The 23,555-nt window shown below is 41.2% G+C and overlaps 1 long non-coding RNA gene across 1 annotated transcript; it reads left to right on the top strand.

The window, feature by feature from the left end:
• Nucleotides 1-10,835: 10,835 nt before the first annotated feature.
• LOC145408039 (uncharacterized) lies at nucleotides 10,836-23,216 on the top strand. The gene is made up of 6 exons (XR_013898851.1): nucleotides 10,836-10,892; nucleotides 15,573-15,652; nucleotides 16,739-16,759; nucleotides 20,213-20,294; nucleotides 22,294-22,395; nucleotides 22,973-23,216. It is a non-coding gene; the product is annotated as an uncharacterized LOC145408039 (long non-coding RNA).
• The last annotated feature ends 339 nt before the right edge of the window (nucleotides 23,217-23,555 follow it).

Below are 23,555 nucleotides of genomic sequence, written 5' to 3'. Positions count from 1 at the left end.
GCTTAAGGGATCTAAGCTACAAAGAAAGACTAAAAAAATTGAATCTACCAACACTACAGGAGAGAAGGAAAAGAGGTGACATGATTATGCTATATAAATGCATATCAGGGAAGGAGAAAATAGACATAAATGATTACATAACCTATGGGGATGCATCAGCAAGAGGACATTGCAAAAAAACTGCATAAAAAGAGAGGCGATAAAGACGTAAGGAAACTGAGTTTCCCAAATAGAGCAATTGATCAGTGGAATGCACTACCGAATGAAATAGTGTGTCAAAACAATTCACAAATTTAAGGATATGTACGATAAAAATTGTTTAAGACACGGGACAGTACAAGCTTGACTCATTCCTGTAAAGATACAGTTATGTAAGAACAATTAGGTAAGAACACACTCTTTTTCATCCAATTTCCGAACTTCCATCCAGTTCCTTTCCAACAGTAGTACCTCTAACCCATTCTGTCGCTAAACATAAAGAACCACTCCTACAACACGCCAGCCTCTTTCAGACACCTTGCTGAAGCGTTGGGAGTCAGCCAAAAATAAACCTTTTCCTTTTTAGAACAGTAAGTCAAAGGTCAAAGCCACAGGGTAACGTCATGTTAAAGTTTTATTCGATTCACACCAAACTATGTGGAATGGTTGATGGTAATTACTCAGAAGCGAAAGCCACAGGAAAGTCAAAATCACAGGTCACAGAGGGTCGAGATATAGCCTAAGAGCCTAGGTCCAAGTTTTGAAATGCTTTAGGACACGCAAATATTGAATAAAAAAAGAGCAACTATATAAATATGTGCATAGATAGAGCTATCCAGACAAAGGCAGAGAGACACATATTAATTGATTGATACATAGATTTGAGATGGAGAGATCCTAGAATATATATATATATATATATATATATATATATATATATATATATATATATATATATATATATATATATGGAGCCTCTGTGGTACAGTGGCAGAGTCTGCGATTCGTACACGGGTGGACCAGGGTTCGCGCCCCGCCAGGGTAATAAACTTTGGGAGTGTTCACCCGGCCACGTACTGCATATGCGGACACAAGGGGTGCTGTGGTTGAACCGGTCTCGCTTACTGTAAAGTATGCTTGCACCCAGTCGGCTTGCGCGGGCCGATTACACTTGTTGGAGTGGCTTTGGATGTATGTGTAACACATCCAAAGCCACTCCAACACTACAGTTACACTTACAAGCACTTCTCACTCTACATACAATCTCTACCAGACAGCCTAAGCCACTTGGTAGAGATACATTGGCTGTATCGTCCCGTCTTCGGTCAGGATAGGCCGGTCCTGCAGTGGATACTCAAACGGCTGATGATGATGAGGGTCCCTGCTCCTGGACACACACACACACATATATATATGTGTGTGTGTGTGTGTCCAGGAGCAGGGACCCTACTGCTACCCAGATTTCCCCTGGTGGCGGATACCCCTGGGGAAGGACTTGCAGATACACTAGGTACTGTCTTCGACAGCTCGGATCATGGGATCGTTTATCGATACATAGGGTTGCACCGAATATGCTGAATACAGCGGCACATAAATTACATCTCACCAGAAACTATGTGGCAGAGAGATGAGATTATTGGCTACAAATCCCCTCAGCTAAACATGAATTCAACTTGTGATGATAATATGGGCATTCCTGTATCATCATCGTCTGCTGAAGTTCCAACCGCAATGCCTCTTGTGCTTATGGGAAGAGGGTCACCGAGGGCGAGAAGGCACTGTCTGGGCAAATCAGAGACCAGGGCATTAAACAAACTAAAATCTAGTGTATGAAGTTTTGCATAAGATTACAAACTTGATATCTGAATTGCTGACTTAAAGAACAAAAGTTGGGATATTGTAGGTCTGAGTGAGATCCACAGGAAAGAAAATGAAAATTATTCAGCTCCAAGACAGCAACCACCTATGAAAGATTTTGTGGTGTACGATTTCTAGTCAAGAGAAACCTTGCAGAGAATATTGTTAAATTCAGCAGTGTGTCTGACAAAGTGGCATGGAGTGTAGGACCATGCAACTGACACTCTGAAGTATTTGCACCCAATTCTTAAAGCACAGATGAAGAAATAAAAACATTCTACGTAACATCTTACACTTTATGATAGTGGAGAAGACCAGATATACTATACTCATGGGAGACTTTAAAGCAACGATTAGCGAATCGAAAATATCGAGAAGCATGAATGCAAAATTTCGAAGTAGTAGAGAGTAATGACGGAGGTGGAATGGTGATAAATTTTCCTGAAATGTTGAACATGAGAATTATGAACACATTCTTCCATAAAAGAACAAGGAGAAAATTGACCTGGAGAAGCCCAGATGGAGAAACAAGGCATGATATGGACATACAAGAATAACACGATCTCTAATCTCGCATTTATTAACAAAGTACATATCGGAAGTGACCATAGAATGGTGGGTTGCACAGCCAGGTTCAATTTCAGTAGGGAGAGGAAGAAGCTGATTATAAATAAAGATAAATCCAATAAAAGTAAGCGAAAACAAAAATGTTGCACTTCAGTTTGAAATAAAGAACGGATTTCAGGCACTACGTTATGCTCAGTGTTACGATAAGTTGAATGAAAAATTGACAAAAGTGTTAAGCGGATCATCGGAAGTTGTAAGCAAAGTTAATACAACAAACGCCAATTAGTATTGTAAAACAACCCTCACGCTCATGATGAGAAGATTCATGAAACTGAAAACAAAGATGAAATAAAAAGAGCAAGCATAAAAAGCTTATCAACAAGAGACACAGAGAAGAAAAACGAAAGGGAAACAGGGATAAGATCAAAGAAACCTTAATAAAGGGAAAAAGGCTGAAACAGGTCCAAAGCACAACGACACTAGCAATGCAACCAATTATATCACTGATAGGCAAAAATGGTGAAGTTATTAAACGTAGAGAGAAGATGATGAAGAAAGCTGAAGAAATTTTTACAAAGAAATGTATACATCAAAGACAATCCCCACAAACATATGAATAATGGCCTGATTCTGGAAAATATTGAATTCCTTATGATTATAACGTGTTAAGGAATGCAGAAAATGGATTTGTATCGGCCCAATGCACGATTTACATTATGAAAGAGTATTGGCATGCATGATCTAGTTCCATAATGGCCCAATACATGCTTCAAGATATTGGATGTTAAGGAATTGGATCTTTATTTGCACAATATATGATTATCAGTATCAGTGAATACCAAACACTGAAATCGATGGATATGGCTTACCTGTATACACTTTTGTGTAATAAAAGCATAAAGACGGCTTCTTTATATATATATATATATAATAGAATAACAAATATATAAAAACTTCACTGACCGGGATTCGAGCCTGCATCATCACACTCAACCAGCCATTCCTGTATCCACTTGACCTCCATGACATGCTACTTCCATGGGCTTGAGAGGAGATATTTCCTGTTTTTTTAATTTTTGTTCAGCGACTGTATATTAGAAACTATATGCTTATTTGATATAAATAGTGTCTTGTTAATCTTGTAAAGCTACTATCAGTACCCAGTATCATGCATAAAGTTAAACATCATTCATCACAGAGTATATTCTCACATCTATCTATCTAGCTATATACCTAGGCTGCTTCCCCCAAGGAAAGGGAGGTAGCCAAGACAGGACGACACACTCCCCATTTACTCATCCATTCAAACACATTCATTCGCATCTTAGCCCCAAAGGGGAGAAGGGGCAGATCCTCACCGCACCACACCGCACAAGGGTCAACCGCGCAGTGCAATCAGTGACATCCGCAGCAGGGGCAGACAGCATTGCTTGTTTACCCCTGCCACATCATAATAGACCCATCCCTTTACCCGCAGCTAACTTGACTAGCTGATCAGACGAAATGCGGGAGAATATCCCCTCAGGGCTGCGTCATCATTTATTGATTCACAATTTCTCTCCATTTATTTCTGTCACGCACAGCCACTCTCACATACAGGAACAACAAAATGTCAATATTTGGAATGGCAGAATATTCCGAAAGCAAAAATGTATTTTATCAATATTTTATGGAACTGTTTACTTCAGTTATAAGGATAATAGTTTCTGCTATGCTGTTTCTACTTGAACTGACATCTTTCTTTCTTGGATAACGCATTATAACAGAATCTAATGCATTAGAATATGCTGACAGTCACGATCGAAGATAGACAGGATGTAGTTCGAGCCCTATTATTGTCTTATTCAGCCATTGAGCTGTGAAAAAAAAAAAAAAACTGTAAAAGGCAGGCTATGTTAATGAGGCATTTGATTTACACTCCCCGGAACCACATATACAGCAGAGAGGAGCGTAAAAACAGATTATATATATATATATATATATATATATATATATATATATATATATATATATATATATATATATATATATATATATATATATATATATACTTGTCCCTAATTAATGATCCTTGATGGCGCAGTGGGCAGTGTGTTGACGTGTGAGCTGCGTGGACGCAGGTTCAAATCCGCTTATACAAGTAATTTAAATTCTCTTATTTCAGATGTTCATCGCAGCAGTGCAGGAAGTAAGGAGAGCTTGGCGTAACATCATACGGTCTTGACAAATTGATGAAATCTGGGCGAGCTCCGTGAAAAATGAAGGTATGAATTTAAATCTTATCTGTATCGCATATTGGAACTGTAATGGAAGACAATAATTGGCCCATAATCAGATTGGTACATTGCCGTTAATGTGCCGGGGTGCAAACGGATAATGGACTTACACTGGCCCATTATTGATAGCAGAATCTGGAAGTATCGGGCCAATAATTAATGTACAGGAAAACCAGTATTGGGCCATTATTGTGCCATCAGTTCAATGTTTGTTGGGATAGTACCAATAGGTAATTATTCAGCTGATTTCTTCTTCCGCAGCTTTGCCCATGTTTATATGGGGTCTCTCTTTCAGACTAGTCTCACCATTCTCCTCTATGTCCAAATGCATCCCCTGCTGAATTCTTCTGTCTCAATCTCTTTGTATACAGTCCATCCACCATCTCCTCGGCCGGCCCCTTCTTCGTCTACCCTCCATATCCATGCCCATCACTGTTCTACCCACACAGTCACCATTCCTTCTCATTACATGTCCGTACCATTGTAGTCTGTCCTCCTGCACCTTCTCTGAGATTTCCATAACCTTAATAGTTTCCCTGATTATCTCATTCCTGATCTTATCCATTCTCGTTACCTCGCGCACGCACCTCAGCTTCTGCATCTCCATCACCTCCAGCTTTCTCTCCTGAGACTTCTTCTTCGGCCCAAATCCGAACCGTATTTCATTGCAGGCCTTACCACCGTTTCATATAATTTTCCTTTCATCTTTGCACTGATTTTTCTATCACATAACTCTCCAGACATATCTCTCCAGTTTCTCCATCCTGCCTGCATCGTATGGTTAATTTCTGCATCCAGTCCACCGTCGGCTGTTATGTTCGAGCCCAAATACTTGAATGTCACAACTCATTTCAACTTTTCTCCTAGCAAACTCACATCTCCCTGTTCTTCTCCATTAAAGCATTGATATTCCGTCTCTCTCCAACTAATTTTAAATCCTCTATCCTCCATTTTATTTGTCCACTCCTCCAACTTCCGTTCTACTCCCTCCCTGTTGGTATTTATCAGCATAATATTATCTGCAAACAACATAACCCATGGAGACTCTTCAGTGATGCCTCTCCCCAAAACACCATTAACAAATGCAAGACATAAGGAATCAGAGAGGATCCCTGATGTAGCCCAACCTTTATTGGCAACTTCTCTGTCACATGGACACTACTCCTGACTCAAGCTCTCGCCCAGTCATGCATATCTTTAACCAAATGCACATACTTTTCTGAAGCGCCCTCCTCCCTCATACATCTCCGTACTTCCTGCCTTGGCACAGTACCATATGATTTTTCCAAGTCGAAAATAATCACATGCAGCTTGCTCTGTTCCTCTCCAAATATTTCCTGAATTTGACGTAATGCAAAGATTACATCTGTTGTTCCTTTTCCTGGAATGAATCCAAACTGTTGTTCACCAGTCTCTGTTTCGTCCCCTAACCTTTTCACTATTATTTTCTCCCGTATTTCAATGTCTGTGGCATCAGCTTTATACGCTAATAGTTCCCAGAATCCTGAATGTCACCTTTTTCCTTATAGATCTGTAATATCAAACTTCCTCGCCAGGCCTAAGGTATTTTCTCCTCCTCATATATATTCTGCATTAAATCTACTAGTAATTTCTCAGGTGACATAAGTGACATCATACTGTAGGTGGCATCAGATGAAGCAATTTCTTTCTTAGATGTATGGAAAGGGGAAATACCCTACGAGAATATCTAACAGTAGCACAATTACTGATAGATGCAGGAGTAGAAGTTCAAAACCGACTAGCACAGTTATTTACCCAATGTTAAAAAAAAAAAAAATGCCCATAACATGGTGTAAGGCAGTAGTTACAAGAAAGGAGACTCACAAGATCTTAGTAACTATCAATCTGCTAGCTTATTATCAGTTATTTACTGTACAAACTCTTCACTAAAGTCCATGCAAAGAGGGTAACAACAAATCTGGAAGAAAACCAACCTTGTGAACAGGGAGGAATCCAAAACAGTTATTCGACTACTGATCATCTACTCACCATGAATCAACAAACTGAGAAAAATACAGAATATAATAAACCATTGAGCTCAGCGGAGCACATAACAGTTATAAATTCATTGTGGAAAGGAGTTAATGAGGACATTGCAAAACTGCTCGAAAACATAAATAAAAAAGGAACTGCTACAGTTAAATTACATAAAGACTAGGAAAAAATTAAGATAGAGAAAGGCGTGCCTCAGTGTGATAAAATATCACCACAGTCCTTTTCAGCATGCCTAGAAAGTATTTTAAGAAAGCTAGAATTTGAGAACAAAGACGTAAACATAAATGCAGAATAGTTAATCCATATAAGATTTGCAGATGACACTGTCCTAATCTCAGAAAAAGCAGAGAAATGCAAGATATGTTTAATTACCTAAATAGAAAGTGTCTCAAAGTAGGGTTAAAGATGAACCAGAGTAATACTAATGGTTAATCCAAATACACCAAAGCACGCCAATAATGTCGAAGCATAATGTCGAAGATACAAACTCTAGCCGCAGAACTCAGTGCCTACAGACTGTGAAGTCTCAATCTTCAACCTTATAGACAGTGAACACCGCAGTTCTCAGTGGATTTTGTTTTTCCTTGAGACGACACGGACTGCCTGACCGCCTAACCTAAATGAGTGACATAAATATTGTTGGAAGCGTGTATGGACAAGTTTGAGAGGAGCGAGAGAGTGCTGTTGATTGGAGACATGAATGGCAAAGTTGGGAATGTACGAGTGGATGGAGTGGTTGGTCAGTGGGGTGTGCCAGATGACGTAGATGGGAATGGAAGTGCTTTGGTGGACATCTGTGCTTGTAAGGGGTTGGCAATTGCCAACACCTACTTTCGGCATAAGATAATCCACCGGTAAACATGGAGAGTAATGAGGAGGATGGATGGTGAACTTGTTGAACGAAAGGCAATGATAGACTACGTGTGTGTGGATGAGCGAATGAGAAGACAAGTGTTGGATGCAAAAGTGTGGTGAGGGTGGGGGAATGGAGTCTCGGACCATCACTTAGTGATGGCCAAGGTAGAGCTGCAAAGAAAGTGGTTGAGGAGACGAAGGGGAAGACAGGAGGAAGCAACTCCTGTGAGAAGAGTGGAGAAATTGCAAGATAGTGAGAAAATGACAGAGTATAAGAGCATAGTGGAAGAAAGATTGAGAAGGTATGAGCTGGAGCAGATGGAAGGGGTGGAAGACGTATGTAAGATATTCACAGATGAGATAGGTGCAGTGTGTGAGGCGGTTTGTGGAGTGAGGAGGAGATGCAAGGGTGTGCAAGGGACAGCATGGTGGAATGATGAGGTGAAACGAGCTGTGGAACAAAAGAAGAAGGCATATAGTGAATGGTTAGCGAGTAGAGGTAGGGGAGAAGATGGGAGAGAGAAGAGAGAGGTATATGTGAGCAGGAGAAGGGAGGTTAAGAGACTGGTGAAGGAGAGTAAAATGAAAGTGGATGAGGAGTTTGGGAGGAATCTGAGTGTGAAATGGAGGGAGAGTAAGAAATTGTTTTGGAAGGAGGTAAAGAAAGTAAGGCAGTGTGAAAGGAGAAATAGTAGGGGAGTGAAAGATAGGAATAATAGATTGTTGGTGGAGAAGAGAGAGAAACTGAGGAGATGGAAGGAGCACTTTGAGGATTTGTTGAATGTGGAGAGTGAGAGCAGTGCGAGTATAAGTGGTTGGGGAATGGCTGGGAGAAGGAGAGATGAGAGGAGGGAGGAAGAGATCAGTAGGGAGGAAATAGTGGAAGCGATGAAGAATATTAAGTTGGTAAAGCCCCAGGAATTGATGGAGTGTGTGGTGAAATGCTTAGGTATGGGGGTGAGATTGTTGTGGAGTGGATATGGAAGTTGTGTAGATTGGCTTGGGATGAGGGAACGGTTCCAGAGGACTGGAAATCAGGTATAATTGTTCCTATATACAAAGGAAAAGGAGAGAGAGAAGTATGTGGTAACCATAGGGGTATTTGCCTACTTAGTGTGATTGGTAAGATATATGGTAGAATACTCATTGATAGGGTTAGGCATATGACAGAGGAGCTAGTTGGAGAAGAACAAGGGGGATTTAGGAAGGGAAAAGGGTGTGTAGATCAGATATTTGTTCTAAGATGTTTAGTGGAGAAGTATCTAGAGAAGGGAAGGAAAGTGTATGCTGCCTTCATGGACTTGGAGAAAGCTTATGACAGAATAGATAGGCAAGGTATGTGGAAGGTATTAACAATATATGGAGTGGAGGGGAAATTGTTGAGTGCTGTGAAAAGTATGTGCGAGGGAGCTAGAGCTGCGGTGCGAGTGGATGGTGAGCTGAGTGAGTTCTTTGATCTCAATGTGGGACTGAAACAGGGTTGTGTGATGTCTCCATGGCTGTTTAATATATACATGGATGGGGTTGTAAAGGAGGTGCAGGGTAGGGCAGTGGATGTGGGGGTGGCTCTAATGAAAGAGGTTGAGATTTAGAAGCTTCCGGTGTTGCTGTTTGCTGATGATACAGTACTGTTGAGTGAAGATGAATGGGAGTTGCAAGGTTTGGTGAATGAATTTGGGACAGTGTGTAGGAGGAGGAATCTGAAAGTTAATGTAAACAAAATTAAAGTTATGGTGTTTGAGAGGAATGAAGTCACAGAGTGTGCAGTGAGGTTGGATGGTGAGGATATGGAGAATGTGAGTGCATTCAAGTACTTGGGTACTGTGATGAGTAAGGATGGAACTTTGGGGGATGAAGTGCGTGAAAGGGTACAGCAGGGAAGGAAGGTTGTTGGTACACTGAAAGCAGTGATGAGAAATAGGGAGGTGAGTATGGAAGTTAAGAAGTCACTGCATGATAGTATTGTGATCCCTACCCTGACGTATGGAAGCGAGGCATGGACCTTGCAAGAGAGGAACAAGTCAAGAGTGAGAGCAGTGGAAATGAGTTACTTGAGAGGAGCATGTGGAGTGACGTGGAGGGACAGGTTAACGAATGAAGAAGTGAAGGAACGCTGTGGGGTGGATGTGGATGTGGTTGAGAAGATTAGGAGAAATACACTGAGGTGGTTTGGACATGTGAAGAGAATGGAGAATGAAAGACTGACTAAGAGGGTGTATGTAGGTGAGGTGGAGGGAGGGAGAGGGAAAGGTAGACCGAGGATGAGATGGAGGGATGGAGTTGAGAGGTATATGAGGGAGGGGGGGGTGAGTTGGGGGGAGGGTAGTCAAATGGTGGGTGACAGAGCGACTTGGAGGCGTTTTGTCTGCGGCCACCCTTTGCGGGATTAGGGCGTCGGGCTATAGATAGATAGATAGATAGATGATTGTGAGATTTTTTAAAGACATTAAGGGGAGGGGGAAATTCAGCCCAGAGGGGGGAATATAGGAAAGGGGGGAATTTTAGCCCAGAGGGGGGAATGGTACCCTGAGTTACTCTTCCCCCTCGGGGAAATTATCCTAGGCCACTTTTCCCCGGGGGGTGGGGGGGGAAATTGATCGGAGGGAAAATCAGACTGGTACACTGGGAGTGTCGGTTATAATCTGTATGTGGCCCGTAAATATTTTCTTGAATGTCGGTGATAAAATGATATAAATAGCATATAAGATAATGCTGGGTTATTATATTAAAGTCAAATAACTACCGGTAAGAAGGAAATGCCAGGGAGCCTCCATAGCCTACCAGAAAACGAACCTCGCAATACTGTTATGTGTAGTTCATGTATGAGCAGACCAGACACCTAAGTTTTGTTTTCTTTATATCAGTCTTACTCTCACTTACCATTTTCTGTCTGCCTGATATTAGTACTTATAATGAGAGGATTTATCATTTTACTAAAGTATAATAACATGGAAGTATTCACATTCATTGAATACCACAAACAAACAACATTGTCACAATCTGTCAGCTGCAATGAACATTGTATCCCTTTATGAGAAGTACTTACCCTATACACTGGGCTGCCTGTCATTGTGGTGAGTGTTTGTCCATTCATACACCAGTAATAGGCCTCAATAACTCACGGAATTCGCCAAATTGTGATTTGTCTCGCTGGTGTTCCGCTCGGACGTCACTACCTATAACTACAAACGCCTATTGTTGTCCCCAAACAACACACAATGGGCAGTAAAATACGCGAATACGTGCTATATATAAGGCAGGAAAGCACCGGGTGGAGGTCCAGTTTATCCTCATCCTACCTTGGCCTGCAAACCTTCTCGTCAGAACTCAGGAAAAGTTGAGGTAAGTCATTCCATAAAAACAATATAATAGTCTCTTCTTTGTTTCACTTACAAAGGATCCAACATGCTTACCTGAATCAGTCTTGGTCACCTACTGGCGGCTCTAAACACCGCTCGATCTCTAGAACTTTTTATTCAGTCCGCTGTCACTCAGAACTCAGCCCTCGACTATCACACCCATCACCTTCCGCATCCAGTTGTCATTGTCCATCCCCTTAACATGAACAAATCATTTCAATCCTCCCCTGCTCATCACAACACATATACATGCAAATCCCATCCTTCCGCTCAACTCTCAGTTTCAGTCCTAACCCTTTCAGTCCTCTCATTCAAGGAAGCACTAGACATTTATCGAGTTATAATCTTCCTCCTTTACTGTCCTGGTCTCAATACACTTTAAGGTTTGCTGCATACAAGGACCCATTAGCAAGGAGGGAGAGTTTTCTCAGCAACAGTTCCTTGAACTTCCTCAACCACTCCTTATCCTAGCCCATTCTTCAGCACATAACATGCCTCCCATCCCTCCCCCCCCCCCCCCAAAAAAAAAAAAAACTCCCCCACACGCTAAAGAGGTTTTCACGCCTGACACAATCTACATGCTCTCCCCGACATATCGCACACACGAAATCATTGATATTTTGCAGCCTACCTCTGATACTGCAACATCATTTTTGCACCCACTTATCACAAACACTGCACAAGATGGTGTTATTTCTCCCACCCTTGTGTCACACTGCACATGACCACACTCCCTCTGGATCGACAATACCACCACTAACCCTGGATATCACCAATTTTGTTCTATACGAGTTTGCTCTCAAACCCATGCACCACACTCCATATCGCCATTTCCTAAATCTTTCCTCCGCCTTCCTGTCATTCCCTGCAGTCAAAATAAAGTCGTCAGTATACAACATCTCCCATAGAAGTCCGGTTCTGAAGTCACGGAAGACTTCTTCAAGCACCATGATGAGCAATAAAGGACTCAGGACTGACCCCCTGAAGCACGCCAACATTCACGAAAAACTCATCACTCAAATCTCCATTCACTCTCACCCGGGTACGAGAATCCTAGTACATTCCTATAACCACCCTAATCAGCCACTCCTCGACCCCAAGCTTTCTCATTGCCCACTCACCATCTCCCTGGGAACTCAAAGGCCTTCTCCAAGACAACATAAGCAAAGTTCACTTCAATATACTTTTTATCTTCTTTCCCTGAACCTCGTACATGGTGAACATTACATCAGTGCTAACTTTGCGCGGCATAAACCCAAACTGCATCTCATCAGTATTCACTCCTTCCCTTATATCTTTCAGGATTCTCTCCATTACCTTCATTATCTAGTCCAAAAGATTTATACCACAATAATGTCCTCTTGCAGGACATCACCCTTCCCCTAATACACAGTTGGAATCATACCCATGAGCCAGTTATCAGGAACAACACACTCACATGCAATATTGTAATCACACTCTTCAGCTAGTTGTCAGGAACAACACACTCAATTGTAACTGGATTTATGAAATATGTAACTAAACTCTGTCCTTCATCTCCCGAGGATTTCAGCAATTCAGTAGTCAACCCAGACACACCCGCCACTTTCCCCAGCTGCATGCTTTTGATTTCCATGCTCACAGTAGCAACATCAATCAAAGGCCAAGGGCCAAACGTTGGATGCGGTGACTCCAAACTTTCCCCGTTCAAATCAAGCTTCTTATTCAGCAACCATTTATAGTGTTCTTATTATTATTATTATCATTATTATTATTATTATTATTATTATTATTATTATGGATTTGGAGAAAGCATATGACAGGGTGGATAGACAAGGATTGTGGAAAGTGTTAAGAATATATGGAGTAGATGGGAAGTTGTTGAATGCTGTGAAGAGTATGTACGATGGTGCGGAGGCTGCAGTGCGTGTGGACGGTGAACTAAGTGAATTTTTCTCTTTGAAAGTTGGGTTGGAACAGGGATGTGTCATGTCTCCATGGTTGTTCAATCTTTACATGGATGGGATAATAAAAGAGGTACAAGGTAGGGTAGTGGATGTTGGAGTGGCCCTGGTGAGAGAAGATAGTGTTTGGAAACTCCCTGTACTGTTGTTTGCAGATGATACTGTGTTGTTGAGTGAAGACAAAGGGGAGCTGCAAGGCTTGGTGGATGAGTTTGGGAGAGTGTGTAAGAAACGGAATCTAAAGGTGAATGTAGGGAAGAGTAAAGTGATGGTCTTTGAGAGAGGTGAAGTCAGTGAATGTACATCGAGGTTGGATGGTGAGGAATTGGAAAATATGAGTACGTTTAAGTACTTGGGTAGTGTGATGAGTAAGGATGGAGGTTTGGAGGGTGAAGTGCGTGAAAGGGTACAGCAGGGAAGAAAGGTTGCTGGTTCTTTGAAAGTAGTGATAAGAAACAGGGAAGTGAGCATGGAAGTGAAAAAGTTACTACATGACAGTATTGTGATACCAACTCCAACGTACGGAAGTGAAGCTTGGACGTTGTTGGAAGGACACAAGTCAAGAGTGAGAGCAGTGGAAATGAGTTATTTAAGAGGAGCCTGTGGAGTCACATGGAAAGACAGGCTGTCGAATGAGGATATAAAGAAGCGTTGTGGTGTGAATGTGGATGTGATAGGAAGCGTTATGAGGAACACACTGAGGTGGTTTGGCCATGTGGAGAGGATGGAGGGTGAAAGACTGACGAAGAGAGTGTATGTGAGTGAGGTGGAGGGGGGAAGAGGGAGGGGGAGGCCGAGGATGAGATGGAGGGATGGAGTGGAGAGGTATATGAGAGAGGGGTGTGTGAGTTGGGAGCAGGGCAGTGAGATGGCGGGGGACAGGGCGACTTGGAGGCGATTTGTTTGTGGCCACCCCAAACGGGATTGAGGCGTCTGGCAATAGATAGATAGATAGAATATTATTATTATTATTATTATTATTTTATTGTTGTTGTTGTTGTTACTCTTATTACATCGTTGTGTTCTGACAATAATGTTCAGGTTTGCTGGCATTCAAAACTGGAAGGGTTGTACCTGCTGATATTGACAAAATTTCTCACCTTGTTGTCCAGTTGTGTCGATGGTGTTTGTCGTTTGATTCCAGTGCACAAGCCATATGAATGCATGATCTGAATATTTTACTCTGAATGAGTGCGTGAATCACAAGAGATGAGCAGTTGCAAGACGATTCTCTTGTCTTTCGTATCAAACTACCTGTTGTGATGTGCATGGCTATCACGGATCTTTCACACTGTTGAAAATCACCAGTTGTGCTACAGTAACCTAAGCAGACTCTGCTTCATTCTTAATTTGTGTTTGTATGTCTGGGCATCCCAAGATCATAGTGGCTGTGGTCACCAGTTTGCCTCACGCAGCCTGCTTTGACACTAAGACCGAAATGAACCACAAACGTTGTACTGATTGTCAGACATGTCACTTTTCACTACTGCCATAGCTTTGGCCGGGATAAGCATCTTTGACTGCATGCAACACGTATTCCTTGCCACACGTCGTTCTCAAACACAAGCAATATTTTCCCATATCCAGGGTGTGCCGTAAACCCACTATCCATTTTAGTCAGAGTTTCTGTAAGTTATTGACATTTTTGAAAACCTACTGTTGAATGTTCCCTGCTAGTCTGGCTGAGACAAAGCCATCAGATCAGTGAAGTGAAACATCGGACCATCAACACTTCCGTTTGATACTATACCAAGCATTGGCCGTGACAATATGAAGAAAAACACAAAGTGAAGAGAATGGATCCTTTTTGTTCAATGTTTCGCCAAGCAGGCTTCTTCAAGAATGCCACACAGTGGTAGCAGCAGCAAACGGAAGAGTCCTGAAGCTCCAGCACCTACCTGTAGTCCTTTTGTACGTGTTAAAGTTTAGGACTGAACTGTGTGGCAGGAGCGGTTAACTATTAGCCTTATTTGTCCCTTCAGTACAATGGGACCCTCCAAAGCTGAATATGACAAATTATCTGGTAACTGCAAAAATAAGCTACAGAAAAACATTAACTCTGTGATAATTTTGCCTGATAACTATATATCCCGCATATTATTCCAGCTAACAACTGACACTTTTATTTAGGATCAGAGAAGATAACTGCAGCAAATAAACAAAGAAATAAACAATAAAACGAAAAAAAAAATGAAGATTTAGATGATCTGGTTATGTGGAGAGGATGAAGGATGACAGTTGGGTGCAGAAAGTGAGAACTATGAACGTGGGGTGTAGGGTTGCGAGAGGCAGACCGAAAAAGACCTGGGACGAGCTCATGGACTGTGACCTCAGGGATAAGGAACTGAATAATGAGGCTGCCAGAGATCGAGCAGCACGGAGAGCGGCCATTAGGCCAAGGCCGACGCATGCATGGATGTTGGAGCCTTTGTAAACAATACTGTACGATACGAAGATCACTTTATCGCCTTCCACTCGATGCCATTTTCTATTCTATTCTTGCTACACCCACAGTATTTAGTTCAGTCTGGGAGAGACTCGCTGAAATGCAAAAATTAAGTACAGCCTTCAGTAACCATTCCAGTACAAGAGATCTTTCCTGAGGAGAAAAATATATCGTCTGCAGATATTAAGACTAAGTATATTAAATACGTCATTGTGTTAAAGACTTTTTTTCTTTTTCTTAAAATCCCACTAACGCCTAATAATCTTAATTTCAGATCAGAGGAAGCCACGCCAGCCATGATGTGTGGAAAGGCAGTGCTGGGCCTTAGTGTGCTGCTGCTGGTACTGGCTGCAGGTGAGAGAGAGAGAGAGAGAGAGAGAGAGAGAGAGAGAGAGAGAGAGAGAGAGAGAGAGAGAGAGAGAGAGAGAGAGAGAGAGAGAGAGAGAGAGAGAGAGAGAGAGAGAGAGAGAGATTAAGGAGGGTGGAGAAGAAAGGAGAGAGAAAGTAGAGGAGGAGACGAGGAGGAAGGACATGAGTGAAAGGGAAATGGATGGGAGAAGATGATAGGAATGGACGAGGAGGATGAGGAGGGATGGAGGAGAAAGGGATGCATTGGAAGGATGGAGGAAGGTAGGAGCAAAGGACGACTGTGAAGGGAGGAGGAGGAGGAGAATGAGACGCATGGAGGAAAAAGGGAGAGAGAGAGAGACTAGGAAAGACATCGCAGAATGAGAGGGAAATATTTGGTGTGTCATTGATAACAACGTCTGGTAGGAAAAAAACGTGTAAAAGAGAAGCGAGACAGTAAGAGTGAACAGGTAAGAGATGTATCAGACAGATGGAAGAATTAACGTCAAGAATTATTATTATTAATATTTTTATCATTATTATTTTTTTTATTTATTGTTATTGTGTAGTAGTAACAGTAGTAGTAGTAGTAGTTATAGTAGTAGCAGCAGTAGTAGTAGTAATAGTAGTAATGGTAGTAGTACTAGCAGTACTAGCAGTAGCTGTTGCTGTAATTCTTGTACTAATATATATAAAGTGACTTTTGTAATTATGTAGACTGCTAATGTTTTTATTTATTTATTTATTTTCTTCTCCAACTGATTACCCGAATTGCAAATGTTCTTTTGAGTGTTGATTTTCATCATCATCGTCTTCTTGTATTTGTAGTAGGATAATGATGACAATTATGATTGTGATGACTATGATGACGATGATGATAATGACTATGATGATGACCATGATGATGATGATGATGATGATAATGATGATGATAATGATGATGATGAAGATGAGGATGATGATGATGATTGTTATTATTATTATTATTATTATTATTATTATTATTATTGATATCATCATCGTCATCATTATCGTTGCTTTTTTGCTGTTCCTGTTGCAATTATTAATATATATATTTTGTTCATTTTACAGAGGTTCACGGACAATTATCTGGTAAGTGTAAGAGAGAGAGAGAGAGAGAGAGAGAGAGAGAGAGAGAGAGAGAGAGAGAGAGAGAGAGAGAGAGATGGGGGGGAGGGAGAACACAGCCTACAGCACAGGTACTCGGACTAATTACTAAAGTGAAGTCATCTTCTTGATCTACTGGTTATTAGACAATTTTTTGATGACTAATCATCAGGAGAGATAATAAAAATAGGAAAGAAAAGATAAAAAGATGGAATCCCAATCCTGCTGGATGCTCTTCACACTGAGTAGCCCGTCACTCTTTTGTCTGAAAATTAGTGTAATTTGACTTCTCACCATTTTATTGCCATTCCATACAGGTCCTCTGTTCTGTGCAATGATTATTACTTATTGTAATGTATGTGTTTTGTCAGCCAGAATGAAAGCCACTTTATTCTTTCTTCCACAGTTTGGTCCTTTCGATGTCCACTCCCTGCCATCTTCTGTAATAGGAGATTCATCACCAAGCACTGTTCCTTTGCAAACATCGCATTATTCATATAAATTTGTGAACGATTTTTGTTTTTTTGGCTAACTGGCCATCACCCATAATAAGGGGTATTAGGCCAAAAAATTATAATAATAAACATGATGAAAAAACAAAACTCACACCGCATTAGACAGCCAGTCTAGGGGGCCAAGCGAGGAGGAAGCATATGATAGAAAGTTCGTTGATTGGCTAGACACACGTCCTCCTCCCTGACAATCAAAACTGATGGAATCCCCTCACCCAGGTCAGCAGCCTGGAGCAGATAGTAGAGGTTGAAGTAGATCATGGCTCCGGCCTGGTACGACCTGGTGTTGGCGGCTAGGGTCAGGAAGTGTCAGTAGGAGGATACGTCAAGCCGATCCTTGTAGTCCAGAATAGGAGGGCGAGATGGACTGCCCTCCTCCGCCTGGGGAGGGGAGGACTTATCGACCTCGTCCCCAGCCAAGGAGCCAGTCGACGCATCCTCGGCCATGGAAACGGAATCAGGAGAGTCCCGCCCCTCCCCGGTCTCTGATGGCGGGTGGTGCACTTCAGTCATGGTCATAACCGTGTCCAATTCTGGGTGGCAGGTTGGTGATCTGGTTTGCAGTCTTCCGACTGAGCAGGGCACCCAGTCTCATCCTCTTCCGCGGTTTATGTGGGGGGCAGCAGGTCACAGCTGCCGGGTCTGGCGCTCCAGCCAGTGAGGAACAGAGTGTACATCGTGGGCGAAGCACTCGCGGATGACAAGGCGAGGCAGCCTGTTCTCCTCAGAGATCTTGGGTAGAAGAATGCGCAAAGCCCCCTTGTCACCCCAGCAAAGAGCCTTGGCAGTCATGAGGCACATCTCCATGACGGTGCTTAATCTCCACTGGACTCACAGGATTTCTGGCCTGGCGTCCCCGGGGTGTGAGATGTCACCGTGCATAGGTAGAACCCTGCACGGCCACGCCTCCCGGTCCAGTAACATCCAGAACATCAGGACCCTTGGGTGTCCCAAACAGACCAAACTCCACCCACTCATCATCCCCGAGGGAGCACTAAGGATGCCGAGGGTTTGGTGCAACGATAGACTGGCGGTGCACGAAAACATCAGCGCCAGTAACTGATGCTTGATGAAACCGTACCCCACCCTGACGTTGAACCAAACCACTGTTCCCTTGATCATCTTCTGGGCCGCCGGGGACTGAGATCTGCTATTTGCCCCTCTCAACGGGTCGCAGGCAGTAGTAGGAGATGCGTCATCCATCGTAGCTCGAGCTGCTATCTCCGTGAAAATATCGATACACTTAATTACAATAAACAAAGGGACAGTGAACAATGTCTTACGAAACCCAATATTACCATTTTCAGAAGCTAGCGCATTTTTCAGAATACTGTCTACGAGTTCTATAATTGTTCACCCAGTAACGGCGTGATATTCTTGTCAGCAGTTATACAGTAGAAACAAAACAAAAAAATGAATAGATATAGATGGATTTGATACATAGAAATGTTATACGCAAACAGCCGTATTAGATCCTAAGAATATTTAGTAACACAATACATCACTATCCGCTCACTCGATGTAGTGCTGTTTTGGGTGTCTACCCTTTCCTTTCTTCCATCCTTCCTCTTCTGTCTATCCTTCAATATTTCCTCTCTCTTCTGCCTGTGGGTTGCTTTACACTCCCTCTCTGTCTTTCTTTCCTTCATTCTTTCCTCTTCCTTCTGCCTATGGATAACTCTACACTGAGTGACAAGCCAAATGGTTTCCTGTACACCGGGAAACCATTTACTACGCTGGGTGGTAACCATGTAACAAAACTATGGAACCTGGTGGTTTCGTGGGTAATTAAGGTGCTCCAGTCGGGTTGAGCCTGTGTAGCTTTATATCCAAGGGGTGGTTGGGGTTTATTGCTCACCTAATGCCACTCAGGGATGAGTGAGGCTGTTCACTCTCACCTTAAATACCAGGACCAACTTGCCTAGCCCTTGGTTCCTACGCTTCTAATAGGACGATATAGGATTCGATGATGGAATGGAATGGATGTTAATCTTGGCTTCTTCATTTAAAAAGTAAATTTGAAGCAGAGTAGATTAATAATAAGGGAAGGAAGCCATTCTAAAAGTTAATCTTAATCAGAGTATAGTAATGATAAGAGAAAAAAGCAATGACCCGCTGTAGCATGGAAGTGAGGGCAGGTTAACCACTGCACTGCGATGACATTTTATATTGCCGCTTTTGTTCAGGCCTGGAGACATTTTTTTTTTTTTACAGGAAATTTAAATATGACATTCATTTATCTCCTCACAGCAAGACGTTTCCCATAAACTGAATAACATCATTTGGTGGTAACTTGATCGAAATGAAAATTGCGTCGTCGTGTTGAAGGGATAAGAGAGTAATTCCCACATTCCAGGTTTTATTGAAAGCTTCATAACACCTTTTGTTTATGGATTTTTACTTAATACTTTTTATTATTCTCATGAATGCTGTTTATATTATATTAATATTTACACTGTAACAGTGGCTTACTAGTTATTCCATTTATTCCGAAGATTTGTTTTATATCTTGATTTATTGCTTTTGCATCTAAGATACTCTGTTATGCATAGAAGTTAGACTCTGTATAGCCTTCATCACTAAGACATCTGCCAAAAGAATAATAGCAGATAGTGGCAGCAAGAAAATAAAAGATACATCCTTGAAGCGTAGGGTGTTAAAGTGTAATAGGCAAAATAAATCTGAGTAAAAGTTGCTAAGGAATCTCTAAAGCCACTTAGGATAAGAGTCCACCTTATATCATATTTTTATATGACACCCCAAAACTAGAGTGTATACTTCATATATTGTTTTAATATCGTTATACTTTGCACCAGTGTCAAAGATACTGAAGTGCAACGTGCAGAACAAACAGGTAAGGAATAAGTGTTAGGATATCCCAGAGCCACTTATAAGACGTCGCTGTAACTTGATGTTATTGTGACAGACCCGCCAGCCGAGGGGGAGTTCTGCTGCGGGAAATCATCCTGGAATGTGACCAATAGCAACGGTACTGAGGAGTGTTGCAGGTGGGTGCTGACACACACACACACACACACACACGTACCTTTTTTGTCAGTGTCAAATTTTGCTTTACTATTCTTGGCTTGATTAGGTTTAAGTCTTCCGACAGGCAAAATTAAGTGAACTTCTGCCGGAATTTTTTTTTAATTTCAAAAATACTGTTTATAATGAGTTGAAGTTCTTTGTCTCCTTGTTTTTGAGAGAAAAAAAGCAAAAAAAAATAAAATAATAATACTTCATCTTTCATTTTGCTAACGACGCTATGACAAATATGTTGAATGTTGATACGAGGACAGTCGTCTGGTACGTTCCTCACCGTTTTAGGAATACCCTGGCCAATGAGGAAAACGTGGAGAGGAAACTGAACCAAATTATTAATAATATCTAGTACCTCTCCTATACAACTTGGATAATTAATTGTTTGCACAAATGTATGTTTCGACATCCAAAAAAATTTATCTGCTCAAAAAAAAAAAAAAAAAAAAAAAAGATTCGTCTACGATCAATATGCACTCTTACCTCAGTTGTGGGGTTTGGTAGGGTTTTGCAAAAGAACCCTCCACCTACCCACCCACCCACCCGACACTCACGCATTATTGCTGAAGAACTGTCAACAGCACGCCAGTGAAATTAGCCACACAATCATTCACTCATCAGTCCAGCCTTCGGAATCATCGGGAAGCAGTTGCTGTATTCAGTTTTTCGAACATGATTATTAGCTTAACACGGTTTGATTCATGGTTAAATACGACATAGAATCTAGGACGAATTACATGTGCTGGTTCTATTTAATTGCTTGTCCGCATTTTGCAACGATCTCTCAGGTTATTATACATGTATGGTGTGGGACAATAATAGCTCCCAAGTTTGTTCTCGAACAAGGATGAAAATTTGTTTTAAATAATCTGATAAAAGAGTCTTGGGCTTTTAAGACTGCATAAAGTTATTTATTCATTTTGTTTTGAAAGCAGCCAATATCTAAATGTCGCAAATATAGTAATTGGAAAAAAAATTGCAATATTTAGGAATGACGTTCGCTTGCTTTATAAATGTACAGATCCATGTGGGATAAAGCACGGATTAACTTCTTTGTGTCATAATCAGCTTGACATTAAAGATGAATTGGGCCTGCGAGCAATATTAGCACCAGTTTCTGCTGCAGTCTAGGAACCCTGCCATTAATAAATCTTTTGGAACAAGTATCATTGAGGTTCTGACTTCAGATAATTTTATCATTTCTTTAGCATTACAAAGACCCCTAGTCCCTTTTCGTTCACTTGATTACCAAATCTAGTCAGATCGGAGGGATGATCTTGACCAATAAGACAGGTGACTCCATCTCTCCTTGCAACTGCAGTCCATTATTTTCATGAAACCACGACTTAATATTCAAGTTGTGGGAGTGGCCAAATTCAGTCAGGAAAGAAAGAAAATAAAAGTGATAAATCTTTATCGCAAGGAATTTCCTCTGATGCACAGAAAGATTTAATATTTTATATGGCATTCTGTTACTTTCGATGCATATTACGCAAGTGTTCTTTCCTGGATGAGATTTTATTTCTTTCAATTTGTCATTGCCAATTTCGCTTTACGTTTCGTGTGAAGCGCAGGACAATGAACGACGAGTATTTGCACTCTCAGGTGTTATATTTCTCAGGGATTTATTTTTCTTTCCAGCGTTGGTTCTAAATCAACATTCTTTTTTCAAAACGACATAATTTGAGGGAACAAATTACAATACAGGACTGATTATGATATAGTTTCTGCTCCAGATGTCATGGATAAAGTAAATCCAAGTGCTGACAAAAATATCGACTCATTTCAGTACTATAAGTAAGGAATCAATGTGTACTGACTTTCGAAACCCAGTATTGATATCTATGAAGGTCAGCCATCTTTTCATATTATATTTTAAGAGTTGCATAATGGTTCGAGTATAAGATGGATCGGTATTCCTGTCAGCAGTTGTACAATACTATGTATGTAACAATTGGTGTGTTGCAGGTGTGTTAGCAACATAGCTGTGTGTGTCATCAAACCCACCTGCCCAGACCCTCCTACTACCATAGGCTTCCGACGACCCAAGAATGTCTGTGGCTGCAGTCTGTAAGTACTGACACCCGTTTTCTCCAAATTATATATATATATATATATATATATATATATATATATATATATATATATATATATATATATATTCTTTTTCAGTAGTTGGAGCCAAAACCTAGTCCGGTATATATGCTGATTTTTCCCCGATTATAAACCACTTTGTCAGAATAGTTGTAATTGACATTATCAAGATTTATACTTAGTTTATGGGATACGTTTTAAAAAGAATGGGTAAGATAAAGCTAGACTTTATTAGTTCCATAAGTTCGAGACATCAGGTGCTGGACAGAGACACCATGCAGTTTCTCCGATAAAACGGGGTACCGAAGCTGTCTGGTGTTGTGTTTAACGTCCCTCAGCTCGTTTCATGTCTCCCGAGTACAGGAAAGTGGGGTGCAGGGGAAGGGAAGCTTTAGCCTGCAGTTCACTGGATTCAAACTTAAATGAGCCATGGATCACAATAACAACAGTAGGAGATGCCTTTTATACAGAGTAAGATCGTTTCAAAATACTAAGAATTAAATTTTATGACCTAAGTGTATATCGTGGAGTCAGATCTTAATTTTGTCAACAGGTACTGCCAGAGGAGGGGATGGCCCTTTGGCTAAAGAAACATCCTGATCTCCGCCGGCACAGTCCCAGTATGATAACGACCCGTCTTCACAGAGCTTAATATAAGATCTATATATCTGAATTACTAGTGAGAATTTGGTAATAACTAAAGAGTAATAAGATCAGCCATCCAATTATTCTGATTTTTGTTTATTTGATGGCTTAATTAGACTAGCCACACACATGCATTGATAAATAAAATGATCATAAATGCATAACGTATTTCTATTCCAAGTTAAAAGGTTAAATCTGAAAAAATATCAAGACGAAACGAGAGAGAGAGAGAGAGAGAGAGAGAGAGAGAGAGAGAGAGAGAGAGAGAATAAAACTGGAGGCCTTGTTATTTCACACACTGTACAACAATAACACCATATTGCTTCTGGATTCATTGTATTTCCAAAGACGTACACTAAGGAACCTATTTTGGGATCCTGAAACATATCTACCACCGATTACATGTCCTGGGAATGACATATGGCATCGGGCTCGCCTTCAAGTATCCTGTAGAACACATCAAGAGGCGACGCACCCCCAGACTCAACGCA

This window comes from Coenobita brevimanus, chromosome 8 (assembly GCF_032717465.1).
Source record: "Coenobita brevimanus isolate Jiangsu-jjx chromosome 8, ASM3271746v2, whole genome shotgun sequence".
NCBI classification, from domain to species: Eukaryota; Metazoa; Arthropoda; class Malacostraca; order Decapoda; family Coenobitidae; genus Coenobita; species Coenobita brevimanus.
This window is presented reverse-complemented; position numbering and strand designations above follow the sequence as displayed.